We start from the raw sequence: 21,610 nt of genomic DNA, 5'->3' as shown, positions 1-21,610 counted from the left end.
GTTGTCATTTTGATTTTTTTTTTTTTTTTTTTTTTTTTGTGGAGATGGGGGATGAAAAAAAAGCCTAGTTATTTGTATTTCCCCTCAATCCATTAAACTGCAATGTTTCCACATGCTTTCTGACTCTGATTTAGTCATTAAAATGAGGAGGAAATAACTTGTGCACTCTCGGAAATGTGCTGTTCGACCTTCAGCCGTCATGGAGGTTGTATTCCCCGATGAGTGGCGGTCAGATTGAGAGACCGCTTAATGAATGAAACATTTTTGAAACACGTATGTGGCTGGGCATCATTTGCATGATGTTCATGCGTGAATGTCCTTTGTTTGCCACACATTTTATACACAGTGTCACTAATGTAGATGTAGTGCTAACCTTCATGACTCGTACAGTCCGAGTCAGACCTCTTTACTAATCACTGGCATGGATGTGATTAATTTATGCGTTTATTACTGTATGTGTCTGGTTCTTTTTCTAGGGTCGGGCGGATAGACAACATGCTGGTTTAGAGGTAAACAATGGTTCTACAAGTTTTCATTTAATAAAGATTTTCTCAACTTAAACAGGGTCTAAATAAAACATCCAGACTCAAATGCATGCATGTTCCTTAACCCAAACGGATTTAGTAGCCATTATCAAGCTTCTGGTTTTCTTCTGACCAGTCTTCTTAACTTAAACTCTTTGCAAGGGGAAAGTTTCCCAAACTGTTAGTTTTAGTAGGAATTTGAACAATTAATTAGCTCAGTAATGTCAAAAGCTGGAAGATACTTCGGCAACAAGTTCAGTGTTCACATAGGAGCAAACATATGAATGGTTTGACAAAGGGGGAAAACATCCTTTATGTATGGATGAAAATTTGTGCTTTTCCATATTAGAACAAAAATAACTAAACTCTGAAACAGCTGTTAAGCAAAGTGGTGGTGGTATCATGCTGTGGGGTTTCCCTTCCAGTAGTGATGGTGTCTTCCACAAAGTGGGTGGAATAAGTAAGAACAAATTAATGCCTTTAAAATAACTCTCTAACAAGGTGGCAGACATTTGGGGGGAAAAAAAAGGTTTACTAAATAAGTGCTTTATTTTTTGTAGTTGAAAACATTGTTTGAGTTCAGGGCTAGTTAGGGATAGGCCTCAAGCTGTAAGGCTTTTTTGGAAGCGCCTTACTGCAAATGTGAGCTCCCATGCAGATAGGACCCCCCCCCAACAATGGAGCATTGTTAGCGCTCTTGTTAGCCTAGCTCCCTGACAGGAGGTCACATGCAAGAAGGGGTGAACTGGTTTGAAACTGTTTGAAACTGACTGGGAATCAGAACGGACGTTTGACTGTACTTTTCTTTTATTTTCTTTTTTTTTTTTTTTTATTGAAATCTAGGGCCTCATTCCCTGTTTTTTTGTTGTTGTTTTTTACCGGTTTTATATCAATTGCCTACTTCATGCCTTTCTCAAACCATATAATAATAATTTAACTTTATTGATCTCACATTGGAGAAATTAACCACTGGATTTAAACCATCTTGGGGTAATGGGGGGTTAAAGGTCTTGTTCAGAGAAACCAGAGTGGCAGTGAATTTCAAACTCACAACCTCCGGATTTCAGGCTGTATACCCTAACCACTAGACAGCCACTCCCCTACTTATATATCTTCTCTGTTTAACATATAAACATTTTGGTCCTCAGAGGAATGTCTGTTATCCTTGAGGTGTAGCATCTTATCTAAGTCTTCTCCAGTGGGGCTGTCTCCATGTGCTGGGTCAAGCATCTGTGAAGCGGATGTTTAGTTTCTCCAGAATGGAATTAGTTTCATTCTTCTCTGCATTAAACTGCGCTGTTAGGTATTAAAATCCTCAGGGGGTGTTTTTGGGAGATTTCCCCTCTCAGTTTGTCAGAGCTTCCAGCAGCATTGAAAGTGACACATTGCAAAAGTTTGTGTATTTTTCTCTTGATTATAGCAGGTAAACAGGACAATTCTCCAATGAAAGAAAACAATTTCAATTGATCTTATATAAAGTGCAAAATATCTAGTTCTGTTATTTTAAAGACTAAAATACTCATTCCATTGGCAGATATCTGACTTAGATTAAGGTCAAATACACTCATTTTAAGAAATGTGTACTTATTCTAGATCAGTTTAGAATGGCAATGTTTTTCCATTTGTTCTTTCCCTTGTTCTGCTCAGTGGTGCCTTTTCATTTCACTGCTTTATCAAACACCAAGTTAGGAGATTAACAGGTTTGGAGAGATTATTTAATCTGGTTCTGTTCTCTCCCATGTTGTTGTCATTTCATTGCTTATGTTGGAAATGTTGTTTGGTTATTATTGTGTATGTACAATTCAAAACCCAAAATGATTTGAATAAATTATCAATTTAGGATTGTATCTGGAAAAACAAATATATATAATATATTTGTACAATAAATTGTTGTGTCTAGAGAGAAATTTGACACTTTGATATTCCTTTTTTTTCCCCTCAAATCATTTAATTCCTGTAGCAAATACTATTTTAGATCGCTTTATTTTTGTTTTGTTTTTTCTCTCCTGTAAGAAAAAACGTTGTACTCATTGGTTTCTGTTAAAATGGGTGAATTTAGCAGAAGAGAAGTACAATCAAATACAAACTAAAATCAGTGCTGGATATATTCCACTTTACCTCATTGACTTCAGTATCCTGATATTGTTTATTCTTGCCAACTGCTGCAATATCAGGACTCGCAGGAACACTTGACTGGAGCACAGCTCTTATAGATGGTCCAGTGAGCCCTTTGAAGCAGTAAAGGATAAGGTGTAATTAACACTGTTATCTGCATCTATAAATCTTTGAATTGTTCCTTGTAATTCATGATAGCAGATTAGAAAGCCAAGCGGAAGGAAGACCTTCCATGATAAATATTGGCAACTGGCTGCAAAGAAGGCAAATTGAAGACTTCCTGTCACAGTTGACAGCATATTCACTGTCAGGGATTTGTAGAAACATTTCACTGCTTCAAGAGATCAACAACTAAATTCATTCTATCACTTAAAAATGACATTATTTCAAAAATCAGATAAAGGTGATCATAATAGAACAAATTAATCTAGAACAACTTCAGGACAACAAGATTTTCCACTGGTCAGAAAATGTCTCCCTTGTGTAGCTGACAAACGCCGAGGTGTTAAATCTATTGTTGCCCTTGTTTTTCTGAACATTTATTACTACAAATAACACCTTTAACACCTTTTAAGGTTGTTTTATTGAGAGAGTCCTGAAGAACCACATTTGTGCAAATATTTCCTTCTAGACTGGTCTTCCCAACTTGGTTATGAAACACATTAAAACGGCACCTTGAATGAGGAGAAACATGAAGTGCCTGAGGATTAACTTTATGTTCAAGCTGTTGATTTGATAGCTGTTCTCTAAAAAAGTCACAGTCAATGCGTTTCCTTTCCTAAAGCCAAACTATAGTATGTGCATGATCCTTTTGTTGGCCCATACTGTAGCTTCAGCCTTGCTGCATCTTTAGCATAAGCAAATGTTTAGCTGCATTAAAAGGCTTTGATGTCTTAAATTTAGGCTGTGCACTAAATTGTTCTATTATTTTTGTTTTTTTTATGATTATATTGAACTACCATGGACAAGTAAACATGTTTTATCTTGAGCATTTGATGATTTGAACTTGTTTGTAGATTTAGGTGTTAATGTTAGGATGTTAATACATGCTAAGTGGGTTTTAGCATGCATTGTTTTATTTTTATTTATAAATTTTTTTGTGGCTGCATAAGATTTATCTGATGATCGAAGGATTTTATCTAAATCAGACATCCCCAAACATGGTCCTCAAGGCCCCCTGTCCTGCAGGTTTTAGAGGTTTCCCTGCTTTAGCACAGCTGGTTATAATGATTGCAGTAGACCAAAAGCCTGTTAATCAGCTTTCAATTAAAATCAGCTGTGCTGGAGCAAGGAAACTCTAAAACCTGCAGGACAGGGGGCCTTGAGGACCGAGTTAGGAATGCCTGATCTAAATTATTAAAGTATTAAGGTTTTGAGTTTTCAGCTCTATGGAATAGCAAAAACGGGAGAACAAACCAGAACCAGGCCCCTGTGGTTTGCAGTTTACCTGAAGTTTTTCCTTTCTTTAAAAACAAACAGAATATTTTTGTCTAATATATCCAAAAATGTGGAATTAAATGACTGGGCTTTATAATTGAATCAATGAGGCTTATATTTTAGAGACTCAACAAATTCTGTGTAATTTGATATTTCATTAATCCCAAAGGGAACTTTGATGTTTTACTCTCTTATCTTCCAAGTTTATCCACCAGTCATTATAAGTTTTAGCTGCGGAGAGGATGGACCCTTTATAGCGCTTTGTATAGCAGATTAAGTTTTTAGACTTTTCTAAATAGAGACACCATGATGTTGGATTATTGTTAGATGGAGATACTTGGTATTTTCTATTTTGCTCTGTTATTGGTGACATTATTTATTATGTTATAAACCAGGTTCAAGAGCGAAACCATCCTGGTTTATCAGAATGTTTAACTTTCTAAAAGAAGAATATATATAGCTTCCCACAATAAACAAACTTCTGTATGTCCAGTCCATTGTAACATCCACCTAACTTTTTCTTTGCTCTACCATCTCCAGTGATGGAAATTATGCTTGAAATGAGGGCAGCTGCTCCATAAAATCCATTTTTTGTTGTTTGCATTTATTAAAGATGAGCTCATAGTTCCCTCTCAGTGACACCCACCTACATTTCTGCACACCTCAAGTTCACCTGAAAACTTATACTATTATTCCTGCAGGTAAACGGACTGTCTGTGCTAAAAGTGAAAATAAAAATATATGGGAATAGTACTGTTCCCTGCGGTGCTCCGATGCTCACTCCCAACACGTTGTCTATTATCGTTTATTCATATTAAAAAGTGGTAATGACAACAATTTACTACTCTTTTCACAGATAATGTACCATTAATGTTTCAATATTCAGCTAAAAAAATGATTTAATTAAGTGGAATCAAAATATAATAATGTTTAGTTGTATTTTAATGACTTTTCCACATTTGCATCTTTTAGCTAAACAATCCCTTGTAGTAAAGTTACAAAAGATCAGAAAGACATCAGTGTACAGCAGGAAAGGGAATTTATTAAAGACAGCCATCAAAACTGAGAGAAAATGTGGTTCAAATCAGAAATTCCTTAAATTGGATCTTTCTTCAAAGACAGAAAGTGATTGAAACACTGCAGGAGCTGCAGGAATTTCCAACTGGACTGGTTTTGCTCTGTGACATTAGTCTCTTATTTTCCACATATCTCAGCTAAGCAGTATGGCTGTGAGACTGAAACCTTTTCTTTTAAAAAAAACCCGGGACCTCATAAGGTGAGCCTATTTAACTTTGACAACTGTAAAAGGTTGACCTCATTCTCCTCAGAAACTTGAATGAAAACAATGTTTTAAACACATTGTTGTTAAAATTCCCTGATAAGTTCTTAAAAAACTATGATAAGGTAAAACAAAACTCTATTAATGTAATCTTTTTTGTGGTTTCATTCCTCGGGTTGCACTGTTGCCTTGCAGCAAGAAGGTTCCAGGTTTAACTCCTGTCTTGGGGTCTTTCTGCATGGAATTTCCATGTGTCTCCCTTTGCATGTGTGGGTTCTCTCCAGGTACTCTGGCTTTGTCCCACAGTCCCAAAACATGACTTGTAGGCTAATTAGCATTTCTAAATTGTCCTAAGGTGTGTGTGTGTGTGGGTGTGTGTGTGCATAGTTGTATGTCTTTGTGTGTCTCTGTGTTGCCCTGTGACAGAATAACAACCTGTCCAGGGTGTTACCCCGCCAGAGACAGGCATCAGCCCCACTGTGACCCTGACAGAATAAGTGGGAAAAGATGGATAGATGGATGTTTTCATTCCTAAAAGGAAAAGCTATTCAAACACACTTAACCTAATAGTCTGTTTAAAGTCATACCTTTGCATCTAAATCTAATTTAAGTTCAAACTTTAACTAGGCCACTCCAAAATCTTTTATTTTGGATTATTGTTCTTGTCTTAACTCAAGTAAGCATGAGTTTAAGCTTCTAAACTGATGGCCAGATAATCTCTATCAAAATGTATTGTTTTCATCCAAAACCTCTAACTGTTCAAGTTCCTATAGAAGCAAATCAACTCCAAACCATTACACTAACAACACAATGTTTGACTGTCAGTATAAGGATTAAATTCAGCAATTGTCTATGAATTTTACTCCAGAGGTAAGAAGATTAAGACTTTAAAAAAGGTCAGTTTATGTCTTGTCAGACCTGAAAATATTTTCCCACAACGTCCTTAAGCTCGTCAAATATTTGTATCTAATGTGAAACTAAACCTCTCTACTCTTATAGGTCTGCAGACATCTTTGAAAATGTATGCAGTTTTGTTTCAGTTGATACAAAGTTTTAACTAAATGCAGTCTTTTGACTATCTAAATACTTATGTAGAAATAAACACGCAATCATTCAAGGACAGTCTTATGAAATTTAATATACTCTGCACAAAGAAGGAAGTCAAAAAGTAGACGAAGAGATATGAGAGTCAGGACAGGCTGTGTATCTGTGTGTCAAAGAGAAAGTGTGTGTTTATGTGTGATGATGTGTTTGTACGTGTCTTTCCTGAGGCTAGGTTAATACGATAAGCAAATTAGAGATTGTGTCACGGTCACGGAAATCCGCATTACTGCAGATGCCTCATATTTTTGCAATAGGCATCATCATTTCATCACTTTAGATTGGTCAAACCTGATAAGAACATTCACTGTGTTCTCCTATCAGGCTGGAGCCACCCCTGCTCCTGTAATGCCCAGTAAGAGCTTCTTCTTTCTGTCCTTCACTGGAAAATTTTAATCTAATAAGTAATTTTTTCTTGAATTAAGGAGGTAAGTGGGACATTTTGCCAATGGAACAAGATAATTTAAATTTAAAATAAGAACAAACAATTCCATTGTCTTATTTCAAGTGCATATTATCTAATTATCTTATTTTAAGAGTAAAAATACTCCTTTTATTGGCAAATAATCTTATTTACCGGCTCAAATTAAAGGTAAATACACTTTATTTAAGAAAATTTGACTGATTTCTAGATTGCTTTTGCAATGGTTGTGGTGCTTTGTTAGAATCTGTTTCCTGCTAATGTCATATGGTCCAATAACCTGAAAAAAAACATTAATGTGATGAATTAAGACTTGGTGTGCCAATCTTTGTGACGAAAATAAATAAATAAATAAATAAATAAATAAATAAATAAATAAATAAATAAATAAATAAATAAATAAATAAATAAAACATCCCTGCAGATGTCTCTGCATATAAGGATTGTTGAGTAAATCTTTAAATTTGAGATATAATAATGCAGGCTTTAAAGCTGGCTTTAAAGTGTCGTCCCTTCGCTTTACTTGGAATCAGGGTGAATATTTTACCTTTTTTTTCTTTCTCTAGTCCAATTATTGTTCCAATCACTCTGCTGGGAAAACAAAAAAACCATCCACATAGTAGAGCATTGCCTTCCCTGTGTTTTAGAATAACAATGGTGATGATGAGGACAATCATGAGTAGAACACAAATTCAAATGACACATTGAGAGGCTTTAATGTAAAAGTCATTTAATTTTTTGGGGGAAATTACTAAACCCTACAGATTCCAAAAAAGTAAAAAAAAAAAAAAATCCATTGGACTTTGTTTCCAATTTTGAAGATGTTTCACTTCCCATCCAGGAAGCGTTTTCATGTCAAAATGGTTGATTTTGATTTGAAAAATCAAATTTCTTGGATGGAAAGTGAAATGTCTTCAAACTTGAAAACTAAGTCCAGTGGATTTTTTTTTTTTTTTTTTTTAGTTTTTTTAGAATGACTCTGACCTGGATGACTGAGAATCTTCCCGAGCATAAACCCTACAGACATAAAAAGAAAACTGGTGCCTTGAGGCACCTCAACCTGGTCCCTTCTCTTTTTAACTGGCTCTGTTTCCTCTTCTATCACTCCCTCTTTCTCTCTGGTCTGAAGACTGTTTTAGCCCCTTTGACAGAACCAAAAACTTCCATTCAGGATGATGATGTAATCATCGTATAATGATGAAGTGCTGCTAAGGGTGCAAAAATGAGCAAACCTTAAAAACATGCTGAGTCCCAATGTGCCTCCAACAACCTGGCTAAGTTAGGGATAGTGTGTTAGGAATGTGATTTGAGATATAAAATCTTATTAAATCAACTTGGTAAAAGTATTTCATTTATTTAGTTTAAGTCTAGATCATATCTTTTATTTTTCCTTATCCTTTCTCTGTCCTGACTGATATCTCAGCCCCTGTGAAGGAAAAACACATATGCAGAATGATACTGCCATTACCATGCTTGACTGTGGCATAATTAAATATTTTCCAATACCGGTGTCGGTTATATATACTTTTATCTGAATAATTTATATGTACAAAACCAAATTTGATTATTTTTTAACATATTACGACTAAAAGAAGCTGATTTGTTTTAACATTGAAGAGAACTGTGTGGGGATTGATAATAAACATGATGAAAAGTGGAAAACTTGAAAGGGTCTGACAACTTTCTGAATGATCTCTGTACAGTGGTATTCCCCAACACACGGAAATGGACTTTGATATGTAAAATTTCTGTAGTTTCCCTTTAAGGTCAAAATTTCCATGCATAAATAATGTATGTGTGGAAAACCAATAAGAAATCAATATTTCTGTTTTTAAATGTTTTTAATTATCAACCCACCAAAATAAGCTTCTGTTAAGTGAATTTTTTCCAGTTCGTTGTAGTTAATGGCAATGTGAAGACAGAGAAAAAAGCCTTTTGAGGTGCAATATATGTGGTTTATTGACACAATCAACAATCAGCATAGCTTTAATGGCCTAATTAAAAAAAAATGTATTACAAAGCTAGAGTATCGCTTTTAATAGTAAGAAATGTAGATTTAAGTTAAATGTCTCGATATATTGAAAAGTAATGTGAAGCACAGAAAATTGCAAAACAGATTATTTAATAGCTTCATTTAAATTTATCTATTGCTTATATCAGGGGTGCTGATGAAGGTTCTCAGTCATCCAGGTCAAAGTCATTCCGTAAAAATTCAAAAAATATCCACTGGACTTGGTTTTCAAGATTTGAAGACGTTTCGCTTCCTGGAGAGGTGGCGAAACGTCTTCAAATCTTGAAAACCAAGTCCAGTGGATATTTTTTGAATTTTTACGGAATTATATCAGGGGTCTTCAATGTTTTCCAGGCCAAGGACCCCCAAACTGATGTGAGATGGAGCGCGGACCCCCAAATTATATATTGTATGAAATTGCGTTATATCAAACTGGCCCTATAGTCACTCTATTACAGATGGAGTAATGTAGCGAAAGTAATTTCGCCTGGGGTTATTAAAGTATTTCTGATTGTGATTCATGGTTAATCGGACAGGTGTTGTGAATGAAATGGTGCCCAGCTTGAGTGAGCTCCTGTGTGCAGGGGCAGAACTAGATGGGGAGCCAGGGGTGGCCACGCCACCCTTAGCCACCCCTGTGGCCCCCCCACCATTTATTTCTCTCTATTACAGACGGTGGCAACAGTAATACTCTCAAGTGGAATATTCAAAACATTTTGATTTTTCATATATTAACAATTACTTGACAACAAAAACACTGTAGTTAATTATGCACATCAATATACTACCATTAAAGATGATAAGTAGAGAATTCAAGCAGAAATAAATTTTGTGTTTTATGGAGTAAAGAGAAAAGGAAGTGTCCCTGGAAGTTATCTAGGAGTCTTCAGTAAAATAATAGATAACTATTTTAATAAAAAATTGTTAAATAATCAATTTATGTAGATATTAGTATTTGTAAATATCACTTTTATGCAAAATGATTGCTGATAATAGTAGGTAAATAATGGCAATGGAAAAGAAGTTCGCCCAAAGCTCAACCCTGAAAGAATTTCAAAGGTTGTGGGAAAGTATAATTTGTCTTTTTTTAGAAAATATGGATGTTTTGCTCTTTGATTTTCCTGTTGGAACAGCGTAGATTGACCGTGAGGTTTTGGTGCCTATCCGCTTTCGGCCACCCCTCAGTGTACATTGGTTGATGCCTGGCCACCCTTAAAAAAAAATTCTGGCTACGCCTCTGGCTGTGTGCCGCTGAATGTGTGCATTGATGACTGAAAGACATCTTCAGCCTCCATTTATCTGTTTACTGAGTGGGATGAATTCATATTAATGTGGATTTAAAGAAATTTCAATTAGTGGAAAAAATTACAGTGGGGAATAAAAAAAAAAAAAATGTAATCAACCAAAACTTTCACGACATCTGCGGACCCCCTGTTGAAGACCTCTGATTTATATACTTAGCTCTATGTTAAATATCGTTTTATATTTAGATATAACACGGGTTTCCGACTGATGTTTGAAATCAAATCATCACGTGAATTAACTGTTAAATATTAATCTTTTCGAACACATACAGGTCTCAAAGTGGGGGCCATTGCTCCTCTCTTGCATCCCTAAACTGGAGCTCAGAAAGAGCGTCAGTCGGGAACGGCAGGGTCAGTGACCGCGCACGCCGCCTGTTTATCTGTATGAGAGGTCCTCGGGAGCGCGCCCCCCCTGGCCGAGGAAGGTGAGCGAGTGTCTGGAGGGGAGGACTCGGGAGCGCGGCCAGCCGAGGGATCGATCGGATTAAACTCGATTTGAGTGAAATTAACACAAAGGAGAGAAGAGCAACGCACACTAGCCGGAGAGGTCGCGGATGCGAGATACGCCGGAGAAATATATCCCGAAAAGCAGGAAAACTTGAACTTTTCTCCCTCTCTTTATTTATATTTCGGAAAGAAAAGGAGCACGGTGGATTTTTTTTTCAAGCGAGCGGAGATAGTACCATACTAACGAGGAGTTGATTTGATAAAAGCCCGAAGTGACCGAGCTTGTTGGGTAAGCTAACAAATACCTCTTTTTAATAAGTGCATTTACATTTATTTCGAACACATTGCAATAGAAATTAGATAGAAACTCTATATACGGTGGCTTTGAATGAAAATAGTTCTTATTGTCTTAGAATACTAAGTTTTTTATACTTTTCAACGCAATCGGACTCTTAAACCCACAGTGCGGTTGTTGTTTCCGAACCCGACGGGCATTTCCTCCAGGGCTAACAAGCTGGAACGACCATTTTCGGTCACCGCTTGTTTATCGGCTTCTGTTTTCTTTTCTTTCCTCTCATTTTACACATAAAGTCATTGAAGCTCCATGAAGCTGCCATGCCGAGATGCTAACAATAGCAAGTTTAGCTTTGCCACCCGCTGCATCGCTCCCTCATACACACACACACACACAGCGGTCCCATTAGTTAGTTGAAAAGTGGAAAGAAATATTCCCAGAAATACAAGGAGAGCGCACGTATTCCCGAATCACTTCCCCTTTCAACTTTTTTATGATTTTTGTATCCCGAGCTTGTTGACTTAAGTGTTTTAAAATCCTAAGCGGTTAGCCCTGTTAGCTAATTGTGTTGAAGCTTCCAGGAGACACGAGGTGGCTCGATCGTAGAGGTGAGTCACTGCTGTTGCTGAATGAGCGGAGCTCTCCGAGGGAGATTCCCAGCGGACAACACTTGGCACGGGACTCCGAACACGCTTCCTGCGAGTTTAATGCTGTATTTCAGACACATTTATATAATAAAGATTCAATATTTAAAAACGGTAGCTGTTTTTCTCCTGGGTAGTGGTGTTTGTAGTAGTCGCTAGTTTTATTGGACGGAGCAGTGGATGAGAGGAGGAGGGAGGGGGAGCTGTGAGGCCAGGCGGTCACTCCATACAACCATGTTTTTTATGGGGTTTATTGGTTTTATTTATATATAAAGACACATTTTAATATCTAAAGAGAGTGAAATACTCCTGCGTGGAGCTTTAGGGTGGCGGGGAAAGAGTTTTAAAGTGGCGAAGCTCCGAGATGAGCGAAGCATTCCCTGGTCCAGAAAGACGTGCGAAATACCGCTGATAAGCTAATTAGCCGTGCTAGCCGTTGGAGGTTAGCCCAGCGCGAGGACACAGAAGTTCAGCTAGCCTGTTAGCCCAGCTCCCATCCTTATTGTGAACCACTTATTAGCCCCCCGGAGTTAGCTCCCAACCAGCTCTGTCTGTTTTTTATCCGAGTGCAACTTTACGCATCTTCTGCTCCACTTTTCGCCGGTGATACAGATTAAAAATCTTTTATTTTTTATTTTACTGCTTTTTTTTTTAGATACTTATAGGATTCTGTAACGAGCTTGTTGTTTTTTTCCCAGCGACTTAAGTTTAGTAACCGTTAAGGCTACACTTGTTACTCGAAGTCCCAAACACCTGCGAGTAACTCTGTACCTCACATTTGTTGTGACTGTTCATATGCAGGAATCGGGAAACCAAACTTTTACATTATTATCTCAGTTAATTTGGTTGTTCTGCAATTGTTTGTTGCGTTATTCTGCCATCTTTCTCCTGTAATCCGTCCACTTGCATAATGGTCACTTTACTGCTCTCACGTAACTGCGGTGCAGCAAAAGAAATCAGGAAGAAATGGAAAAAAAAAATGGTTCCCTGTAGCTTTTATTCTGTTTGTCACTTTTGGCGTTCTTTTTTTTCGGCTCCTGTTTGCCAGGGAGCCTGGAGCTGCTGCTACCCCCTCCACCTTGTGTCTGTGAGCCAAGATGGCAGCTAGTCACGTTTAGCGGGCCACAGAGTGAGAGATAAGAGGGCCCCGACCACACACACAGCACTGCAAAGCAGATGTTTAGCACCATTTCCTCTCATTTTTCCAACTCTTTTCTTGTGGTTTGGATTTTAAGTCTAATTTAAGTGAGGTTGTTTCTTTAGATGGGTTACTCCCTAAAATATGGGCATTTAATTTTAAAATTCCCTTGTTTGAAAATAAAAATGATCTGACTCCACTTTTCCTGTCTCTAATTTCTGGTGTACTTTGATGTTTGAGGATTTGCATCCTTTAATCCATCAGTTTCGTTTGTTTTTTTGAGTCTATTATACCTCCATCAGCTCACTAGAATCTTTTTTTTTTTCTCGTGACCAGAATATTCAGTTTCGTTGTCTAATATAAGGAAAGTTTGCTGCTTAGGTGAAAAATTTTTATCGATCTGTTAGAATCACAAATCTTGATCTAACTTGGTACTGTCTTCAACAGGGCGTCCTTTACCCCTAAGGGGTCGGCAGATGTACTGCATGGGGGTCATGAAAGTTTTGGTTGATCAAAATTTATTATTTATTTTTTTAATTCCTCGCTGCAATTTTTTCCACTAATTGAAATTTCTTTAAATACACATTAACTTGAATTCAACACACTGTAGTAAACAGATAAATGGATGCAGAAGATGTCTTTCAGTCATCAATGCACACGTTCAGCGGCACACAGGAGCTCTTTCAAGCTGGGCACTGTTTCATTCACAACACCTGTCCCATCAACCAGGAATCAGAATCAGAAATACTTAAATAATCCCGGGGTGAAGTTACTTTCATTACATTACTCCATATGTAATAGAGTGACTATAGGACCAGTTTGATATAAAATAATTTCATACAATATATAAAATTAGGGGGTCCCCACTCCATCTTACTATTAGTTTGGGGGTCCTTGGCCTGGAAAACGTTGAAGACCCCTGGTCTACATCATAAAGATGAGACAGAACATATGCAATACTTGTTGCACTAAAAAAATAACTTCTTGGCAATCCTTTTTTAATCAAAGTATTTAGCCTAATCGGTAAAGTTTTAGGTTTGGTTACAAAAAAAATCTAATATTCCAACTTATGACCCATAAAATTTCCGTGTGCCATTTCTAATCTGCTCTCACAAAATCTAAATGAAAAGATTGGGGTTTTGTTACTGTGTAGTGGGCGTCATTAGTTTGTGAAGGATACAACAAAAGTTTTGAACAGATGACCATCGCTTGTCATGTTTTTAAAGAGGCTGTAGTTCTGACCTATGAATCATTTGTGCGATCAGTGTTGATTGTCTCAATGATGTTCTTGTTTTGAAAAAGTGCAAATTCTGAAGCTGTAAAAACGCGGGCGGCTGAGCTTAGTTGGGATACGTTAGGTCACTTTAACCTTTGCGTAGATTCGGGGGTTGATTATTGTAGTAAAACTCGGATGTCTTAAAATATTGGAATATGTTGCTTGATGTTTGGGCATTCTAAACCACTATTGCTCAGTGAAGGTGGCTGTTTTTCCTTTAAATTTTTCTCCCTTAGGGCTTCGACTTAATCTACAACTTGCCACATTCGCTACATTTACTGTGCAGGAAAATATTTAGCTGTGATCTTAAAAGCAACCAGATGTTGGTGAATGAAAAAAACAAATATGTGAAAAAAAAAGAGAATAAAGGATTGGAGAAACGGTGTTAGTTGTGGTTCATTAGAAGGTTGTAAAGTTTTCGGGTTCATCCCTCTGTTGTTCGGGTTTTTATTTGTTGGATTAGGTGCATCAACATCATTACTAACTTCAGTCTTATAGCTGTTGAAATAGATTCTCAGATTTAGTTCCTTTTTTTAGATCAGCTCCTAGTCGCTGTAGTATCTGAGTGTAAAGAGAGAGTGATGTGGCTACATGTACTAACCATGTTGGCCATGTGTGGTTTATTCTTCTGATCGTTAGACTGATTATGTGGTTATACTCTTACATTAACATGAATTCACTCACTGTGATATTTGTGTGAATAGTAAGAACAGAAGTTTTCAGATTAATATCGTTTTAGGGACTGGCAGAGATCTTTAAACAGATTTTATATCTGCGAAATTGTGGCATTTATACGATTGAGTGTGGCTGTTTTTTTAATCCATTTTGGATTCTTTTTCTCTCTGGTTTAGGGGATGTTGGATAAAGTGTCTTTCGGGAAGCACCCAGCAGGGGTTGGTGTGGTCTTCTGTCAGGGGGAAAATAAGTTAATATTGTTGCAACATGGAAATACTTGAAATGGCAGCATCATAATTGGTTTAATATACATTCACTTAAAATAACAAACTTTGTTTGCTCTTTATGTAGAAAAATGCAGAATCAGTCGGTCTTTGGTCTATAAAGATTTCAGGTTCATTCTCGGTCTGATCTGCTGGTTCCTATTTTCTCCAACTCAGATCTTTAACTTTCTTTATTAGAGGAAGCAATAGCATAAAAAAAACTAGATTTATATTCATCAAGGTATATGCATTTAACTGTTATCATACTTTTTCTTCCTAATATCATGAAGAAAAATCTAATAATTTTTCAACTGCTGAGCTGCAGATTAATGCAGATCACCTTATGTAGTCTGTTTCTGTTGTTGTTTTTTTGTTGTTTTTTTTAGTTGGAACTAAAGATCACGTATTGTGAGAGTTTTCTCCCTTCATTGACTAACTGGAAGAGCAACTCTGAGTCAGTTCACACCTTTCGTAGCAACTCTTGATTTTAACAATGTTCTTGAACTGGAGGCCAAAGTTATGGTACCGCTGGCTAAAACATAATAAGCAGGTGTTATTTAGAAGCTATTTGCTTTGTCATCAGCCAACAGCTGTTTGTGGTTATAAACTTTTCAGACCTGATTTATGTTGTCGCTGGATGTTTTGTCACTTCCCAAGTTTTCCGCTGTGTAGATTTTTGTTCCTGATTCTGTTTGAAAGTAATTAGAAAATATCCCTCCTTACTCTTGGGATGTAGAAATAAAGGTTGGTGTTGGATGACCGATTTTCTGGCCCACAATGCAGCTGGTTGTCCAGTCTGTAGGTTAGGTAGCAGCAGGTGGTGAGCTGTTGTGGTCAGTGTAGTGTTTACAGGCCAGTGTTGGGTGTCTGAGCCAGAGGACTAGTGGACTGGTGTTTGTTAGGGTGGCCATTTTGTCTCCTATCATCATGTGTCATAGATAGCGGCCCTTTTGGGAGGGAATAGAAGTGGAGCTGTTGTTTGCCTCCATCTCTTTCATCTTTGCCATCTATTGCTCCACCTCCACCCACCCACTCCTCTGCCATAACCAGAGCCTGCCTCCCTCCCTCCTCTTCATTGTCACCCTTTCCATCTCTTTTTCTCTCCATCTTTGCTTCCCTGTCGTCTACTCCCCTCCCCATCCTCCCTTCCTCTCTCCCTCCAGTCATATCATTTCCAGCCAAAAGGTTAGCAGGGAGCTTTAGCACCATGGTGACATTCAAAACCGAGTGTCATCACTGTCTCTCTCCCTCGCTCATCCTCCCCCCACACCCTGCCTCACCTGTCTCCCTTTCTGCCCCCTCTTCCTGCCAGGCTGCATCCCCCACCCTCTCTCCTCCTCCTGCAGAGAGGGCCTTCTGGACCAAGTGCTGTGCCTAGAGGAGAGGCTGGCGTAAATACAGCTCTCAAGTGTTTGTGTGTGGGTTGTATGTGTTTTTCTCGGCCACTGAAGTACATCTCTGACCCATATGTCTGCATGCATTTTAATCCTGTCTTTTGACCCCGGCCAGTCTGGATGCGTAGAATGTTCTCTCTCATCTTTGCTGACCGCCAACCAAACCGGTGTCGGGATGCAAATCCGGAAAGACGAACCCAAGGACGCTCCACTTGAAAGTATGTGGGAGTTCTGTGTCGTCAGCTGCTGCTGAATCCCATCACTAAAAAGCGGCGTCGGCGCTACTAAGATCTCATCAGTTTCCTGGCTCTTTCTGTGCTTTAATAGCGCTGCTGAGGCGTCCCCCGAAGGTCTGATGGGTGCAGCTCTACTTTTTGCATTGATTCATTTAACATGATGAGCTACTTTATCATATACCAACTCAAGTTTTATATTTGTTTGAGTTAAAAGAAGGCTTTAAGAACTGCTAAAAAAAATCACAGATAAACCACCTGTTCTTCTCATTTTACAGCTTTCCTGATATTTATTCTTCAGATCTCGTGTGAAACTTGTCCTTCACTTTACGGCTGAATCGGAAGCCATTTTCTACTTTGTATTGGATGGATAAATACAAGTGAAAAAAACTAGCCAGGGTTTTGAACTTAAATATTCTAATCGACATAAAAACAGGAAGGGATAGGAAGCAAAACAAGTCCAAAGTGTGGGTGCTTGAAATGGCAAATATTTAGGGAACTCTGTTTGACTTCCTTCCACGTCTCCCTTCTAAATGACTGATTCTTATTCAGTCTGCTAACCGTCAGGTCAATCATACGGTACTTAACCTGATCCAAAATGTCCGCGGCTTCGTTTTTGTCCCCATCTAGCTCTAGCTAACTCCCTGTGTGCATCTAGCCGGAAGGGGCCTTTGTCCCAGGGGAGAAGTTAGCCCACATCCTTAAAGCAACTACTCTGGAGGTTAATTGGTTGTTAGCAGTCAGGTGGGCGGAGCTAAAAGTAAAATGGGCCAATCCCTGGGGAGTTAATCCAGATCAGCTTAACTCATTGGTGTAGAAGAAAACGTCGATGGCGGTGATTGATGAGCGACCGTGGGGCGTTTCTTTGCATGGTCTGTGTTGTGCGTTTCATAGGTGAATGCTTTCGTGGTTTCGTTTTATGGGAATTTCCTCCAGGTTGATTCATGTTTTATGTAAAACTGAAAATCAAGAAAGAGAATTAGGAAAGTCTACCTCTGTTCTACAGAAATGTTTCCAAATCTCCTTATGACTTGATCTGAAACGGGATACTCAACCCAGCGTTCTGTGCAGATTCATAGTTGGGGAGGAATCCTGTACATCTTGAAAGGGGTATGATCTTTGAACCTTTGAGCAGAGAGACAGGGTTTCCCCCTGAGCCTACAAGCTCGTACCGCAGGCTGCGTTCTCATAATTTTCAATGCTGAGCAGCAATTTCCCCCTCACCTGCAGCTTTGTCATCTCCCATCCTCATTTAGGCCTACAGCTCCCACACAGTTTCTAATCAAAACCCAAATTAGCCAATATTGGAATATTCACAAGAATCAAAACCACATTGCAACGCTTCAGTTATTCTGGGGGTTTAGATGTTCATAGAAATGTTTAATCAACCTTTTGATTTTAAACATGCTTGAGATATTTTTAGTTAGTAAAGATTTACACCTAATTTTTCACATAGTTAAGATTTTATTGCATTCAACTTGGAAACACTTAATGTAGCCTGATATGCTATATTATTAATAACTAGATCTTAAATCTTATGCTGGAGACTAGCGGTAGCTCTCTACAACTTTACATGCATCACGAGAAAGTTGGTATTCAGTTATCTTTGTTCTGAGCTTGGAAAAAAACTATAACTGACATTTTACCTATTTATCTTTTGGTTTCTGCATAACATTCACCTCACCTTTTAAGACTTAATTATGGGCAATTCCTTGAAATTAACTTCCTTCATAATAAATTATCAGAATTTGAAAACATTTCTTATTTTATGAGTTCCACTGAAATGACAAATCAACCCTAACCCGAGTTCTTTTCTGATTAGTTTCTTAAAAAGGATTTCTGTGGTTTTAGCTAATCGACCAATCATGGGGTTGAGCGTGAAAGCTGCAGAGCCACACACCTAATATGTACTCATAAACGTTGAGTTTATGCTTTTAGTAAAGACGCTACATGGCTCCCTCAAATCCAACATTAAAAGGTTCTGGAAATGCCCTCTGATCCGCTGTCATCTTAATACACAATAAATTGTCTTAGGCTACGTTAACACTGAAGGCCTTAATGCTCAATTCCGATTTTTTTATTTTTTTTTTGCCTTGCCGTTCACTTTTCCAAATAGGGCTGGGCATAAAGATGGATATAAAGATTAATATTGATGTTTTTAAAAAACTATTTAATATCGGTATTCTGGTTTTCAATATCGATATACCTCCCTACCCCTAGGGGGCGTTATTACAGCGCACTTTTACTGTTCACAGCGGGGCAGAATTTGCGGAATGGAACAACATTGTCCAAGAAAACTGGGCAAATTTTTGGTCTCTGTAATATGTTAAATGCATTGAACCAAATGCACTTTTTTTTGCTTACTTATAAATTGCACATAAATATAATATTTGGCTGGGTTTTTTTTGAATGAATGACTTTGAGTAGTAATTTGAAAGTAAAAATATCGATATTGAAGTCAAATCTAGCTGAGCTATGTATCGAGAATTGAATCGAATCAGCTCTTCCCAGATGATACCCACCCCTATTTCCAAATATATGCAACTTGTATGTGATCTCCTTTGTGAACTGCATTCATACAATGCAAGTGTCCCGCATGCGCAGCAGAGGACGCAATGACATTAAAGCAAGCATGCTCTGTGTTTACGGAAGTAAACATGGATGATAATGCTTGAGCACATCTAGTGATCTTTCCTCACCTTAAAAACTCAATCTCTTCAAGATGGTTAATAAAAAGACGGCTCGCCTAATCATCGTCCGCCATGGTTGTTGTTTTTCTTCCCACTTCTGTGAAGCAAGACGCAGAATAGTGACCTTTGTTGGGTATTAATGATGTTCAGGTCCGATGAATGCCACCTGGCTGTTCAGACACGGGTTGCATTTGAAAAGATCGGATTCATATCGGATTCAGGACCACATAGCCAAGTGGCCTGGGTCGCATTGGAAAAAATCGGATCTGTGTTGTTCAGACTGAAATGAAAAGATTAGATACAGGTCACATATGGGCAAAAAATAAGATTTGGGTCACGTTCTGTGTCAACCTAGCCTTAGTTTCCTTTCATAAAAAAACAAATTGTATTCACTAAGACTAAACTTCATTTGAAACGTGACTTGTTGAATTATTATGAATCCACAGTTGAATTGATTTGTTGATCAGCTTTTGAGAACCTTAACAGTAAGCAGAACATGCATTTTTCTTCTTAATGAACAAAAAAAAAGTGTTAACTTTACAAATGAAGGTGATTAAACAGCTCACTGGAAAATCCAAACTTTAAAACCAAATTAAATATTGGAAAATTAGGACACTAAAATGAAAAACAAAAACAAATTGTTTCTTTAGATGTAATGGTTGATTCACATGTTCAGGGTGAATTAAACTGAAACAATCGGATCAATTGTGATTAATCGATTATTGAAATAATCAACAAATTTAGTGATTAATTATTAATGGGAGTGTAGAGACTCCAAAATATACCTTTCGCTGACAGAGCGACCCACTCAGAGGAGTAATTATACCAAAATTGTAAAAAAAAAAATTATAAATATTTTGCAATTGGATACAAAACTTTTTTTTTTTTACCACCTGTCGATGTTCTCTGTCCAGAAATCCTGAAGCGGAAAAGTTTTAGCTTGACCTGATTCAATTCTGTAGAAAGTTCTTCTTTAAGGAACGTTTTGTTATCCAATTACTAATTAAATGATTAAAAAGATTATCGACAGATTAGGCAATAAGCAAAATAATTGTACGTTGCAGTCCTGGGGTGTATCACAGCTCTTTTTTTCTGTTTATTTTAACACTTGCTGCCATTCCTTTCCCCAACCAAAAGAGCCCCTGCTATTAATAAAAGGGCCCTGTTCATACCAGGATCGGTGGGGGAAGAGAAGCCTGACCAGAAGGCATCCATAAACGCATATTTGATGTGAACAAATTGGATATTTACACATTAAACATTAGGATTGGGTAATGTTAGGAACTTTACAATTTCTATTTCAATTATTTTGTTCACAGTGTAATTCAATATCGATTTAAATCCTTAAATATATATACACAAGTAGAAGCACACAATTTTATTTTGTAACAGTTGATACATTTTAGTTGTTCATCACTTCGTCTTTATGAGCAACCATGCTATATCAGTGGATATATTTTTTTAACAATATCCATGAGTTAAAAAAAAAAAAAAAAGCAAATAGAGAGTTAAAATTCAATTAAAGCGCTCTTAAAGCCGAAGGGTTTTTATTTCCCCTGAGAAACATATCTGAAAATAAGTTGCATAGCAGGGTAATACTTCTGGGGAACATGTGCTCTGGGCTGCACAGGTAGAAATGGGTACCTGGAAGGTGGAGACAGACTGGCTCAGTTTAAACTGCTGGATTGACATCTAAAAGTAAAGGGGTGTGTATGTGTGTGTGTGTGTATCTGTGTGTGTGTGTATATGTATATATATATATATATATATATATATATATATATATATATATATATATATATATATATATATATATATATATATATATATATATATATATATATATATATATATATATATATATATATATATATATATATATCCACACCAAATTGGTAAACTTACATTTTTCACTCTAACCTCTGCAGAAACTATTTCTGCTGCACCATCAATCAGGTTGTCTCTCTCGTTATCATTACTCCATCTGTAGTGGACTACAAGTCAGAGATGTTGCCGCACTTAAATGTAGGCTTCCTGTTTTCTCATTTAGTGCTACCTACCCACAAATCTGGACTTAAAGTATTTATATATTGCTAATGGAGTCAGTGATTGACATGTTATGTTCCACTATAGCTGGATGGTGTGGCTTAGAAATTAAATCTAGAAATTTTTTTTTCCTTTTTTATAAAAACAAATGAACAGAACTTGATTATGAAAACTTTCTTTTCTTTTTTCTTTTTGTTTTATTGGAAAGTTGACCAGAAGTGTAACTAAATACAAGCTGTAACACTTTTAAAGACCAAAAAAGTATAAAAATATATTAGTTCGATTAATCAGTAAAATCGATATATTGCCCAATATGT

The 21,610-nt window shown here is 37.2% G+C and overlaps 1 protein-coding gene across 1 annotated transcript in view; it reads left to right on the top strand.

Moving 5' to 3' along the window:
- Positions 1-10,595: 10,595 nt before the first annotated feature.
- Positions 10,596-21,610, top strand: part of chd7 (chromodomain helicase DNA binding protein 7) — an 85,986-nt gene continuing 74,971 nt past the window's right edge. Inside the window, exon 1 of the mRNA XM_038271545.1 lies at positions 10,596-10,928. The gene's annotated coding sequence lies outside the window, so the exon portion shown is untranslated. The remainder of the gene's footprint in view (positions 10,929-21,610) is intronic.

The sequence above is a fragment of the Cyprinodon tularosa genome, unplaced genomic scaffold (assembly GCF_016077235.1).
Source record: "Cyprinodon tularosa strain WSP-4 unplaced genomic scaffold, ASM1607723v1 ctg12, whole genome shotgun sequence".
NCBI lineage: Eukaryota > Metazoa > Chordata > Actinopteri > Cyprinodontiformes > Cyprinodontidae > Cyprinodon > Cyprinodon tularosa.
The sequence above is the reverse complement of the archived record's forward strand: the minus strand, read 5'-3'. Positions and strand labels throughout refer to the sequence as shown.